Raw genomic sequence first — 2,500 nt, 5'->3', positions numbered from 1 at the left:
GTCCAAACGCCAGAGAGAGAAAATCTGGGATTGAAAATCCAATTTAAATTTGGAGATAGAAAAAAAAAGCTGTGAAGTAAAATAAATATTTCTGCTAATTTTCAAATAAAAGTAACTCAAATAAATGAGAGACATCGATCGTGACACTTTCTTGCTTCCACTGAAGCTCAAGATGCAGAAGAAGAAACATTCTCCAATTCACGATTATGTTGCAATTAAATTTTTCTCTTAAATTGTTGTGCGAATAATATAATTTGTGATAAAAAATTTAGTACAAGGTGGTTTTATTCATTGTCGCCTAATAAAAATTCCCCTCATCTCACATCGACAACCTAAACATAACAACAACATTTGCTTTCTTTAACTTTCTAGTTCCCTTTCGAGGGATCTCGCACTGCGTCGGAACGCCTCTGTGTAGCGCCTCTGAAGCATGAATGACACGAAGCCGAGCGTGATTGGTGTTGCGTCATGACGTAACGTGAGACGGCACACGCGGAAGCTACGAAGGAACGCCGGCACACAACAGAGTTAGCTTTAGCGATGAAGCAAACGCTCTCTGTCGTTGGGCGTCATGTTTGGTGTTGTTTGTCAAACATTTAACAATGTCCCCGCATATGAGGAGCTGGTCGAGGTTGTTTCTCGTGCCGTGGACAGACTAAGCATCAGCTGGACACGTGAAAGGCACCGAGAGCAACATTTTTTGTTTAGGCTTTACAGCAGCTTTAACATAAAGTTATTGTCCAGCTAAAGTTAGTTTTGATTGATTTCTGTTGCAAAGATCATTAGTTATTAACTTAGGGGCCGCTAAAACACACCGTTCTAACCCTTAATGCGCTCCGGCCGACTTGACTTGACTTGACTTGACCACGTTCTCGTGAGAACAGACAACATGTTGGAGGTGTTCTACCTAAGTCATCGGGCGTCTGAGGTCGTGTCCTCTAAGCAGACTGGTGCATCAGATCCTCCTGTGGCTCCAGGGGAGATGGTTGTCTCTCAGAGCAACACACATCCCAGGGGAACGGAATCGGGGAGCAGAGGTCCTGTCGAGGCAGGAGACGAGGCCCGGGGAATGGAGACTCCACCCCGAGGAGGTGGAGTCGATATGCGAGAGGTTCGGCCCAGTGGAAGTGGATCTGTTCGCGTCTCGAGAGAAGACACACTGTCCACTGTGGTTTTCTCTCACGCATCCAGCCCTGCTTCATGCCTTTCCCCCGTTCTCCTGGGAGTTCTAGAGAGGATCCATCCCGACGGGGTTAGTTTACTCCTAGTAGCCCCGTTGTGGCCGGGCCGAGTATGGTTCTCAGACACAATATCGCTCCTAGACGGCCCTACATGGGAGATCCCCATCAGGAGAGACCCGCTTTCACAGGCGAGGGCTCAATATTCCACCCTCGGCCAGAGCTGTGGAGACTGTGTGTCTGAGGGGGCACAGACCCTAGAAGCTAGAAGCTGGCCTGTCAGCAGTAGTGTGGACCCAGTTAACTCAGTGGCTTCAGTGCTGGAGTTCCTCCAAGATCGCTTACCCCTTACTCAAGGTGTACGTGGCTGCCATTGCGGCTTTCCACACTCCTATAAGTGATGGGTCTTTGGGAAGACATCAGCTGGTCGTACGTTTCCTCCGTGGGGCTCGGAGGATGAGGCCTGCGAGTCGGACCAGAGTTCCTACATGGGATCTGCCGGTGGTTCTCGAAGGGCTGGTCGAGGCCCACTTCGAACCTCTGGAGTCGGCTGAGGCCAAGAACCTTTCCCTCAAGGTAGCTTTTCTCTGAACAATCACTTGTCTTAAAGAGTGGGAGATCTTCAGGCCCTCTCTATATCTTCCGAGTGCCTGGGAGGGTTAAGGCCTTCCAATATGGCACGGCCCACGGTTCTGCAGGCTGTTCATCCGCAGCTTCACATGACGGCAGAAGATTGGAGACTTCATCTGCTCTGCCTTGTGAGAGCTCTCAGGATTTATGTCTTCTCAGTGGCGGTAGTCAGACCAGTTGCTGGTGTGATTCGGGTCTCCCAAGAAGAGGCTTCCCACATCCAAACAGACCATCAGCAACTGGATAGTTCGGGCTATTTCCCTGGCCTATCAGCTGCACAGTTTACCTTCACCTTTGGCCTTGAGGGCTCACTCAACCAGAGGCATGGCATCCTCTAGAGTTGTGTTGGCAAAAGTACCGACTTTGATACCAAGTCGGTAAACGCACAACTCTACTCTAGAGCCCTCCTCTCAGGGTCCGCTATCCAGGGAGTGTGGACACCACTGGATGAGCCACTCCGCACACATCTATGACACTCCGCACACCTGGGCCTTCCTCCACCGCCAGGGGCACGAGTGCTCTCATCTTAAGTGTGCCTGTTTCAGCCTCACACTGGGACAGGCAGGGTTCGCTGGGGCATAGTGGGTATTCGTTCCCCAAAGTGTCGTCATCGACACAGTTAGAGTTCCCTCAAAAAGGAACGTCTCGGGTTACGACTGTAACCCTTGTTCTACCAGAAAGACTCGGGAGAG

The 2,500-nt window shown here is 50.3% G+C and overlaps 1 protein-coding gene across 1 annotated transcript in view; it reads right to left on the bottom strand.

Moving 5' to 3' along the window:
- Window positions 1–2,500, bottom strand: part of ecel1 (endothelin converting enzyme-like 1) — a 113,881-nt gene that overhangs the window by 55,180 nt on the left and 56,201 nt on the right. The window lies entirely within an intron of this gene.

This window comes from Leuciscus leuciscus, assembly GCF_965113295.1.
Source record: "Leuciscus leuciscus genome assembly, chromosome: 9".
NCBI classification, from domain to species: Eukaryota; Metazoa; Chordata; class Actinopteri; order Cypriniformes; family Leuciscidae; genus Leuciscus; species Leuciscus leuciscus.
The sequence above is the reverse complement of the archived record's forward strand: the minus strand, read 5'-3'. Positions and strand labels throughout refer to the sequence as shown.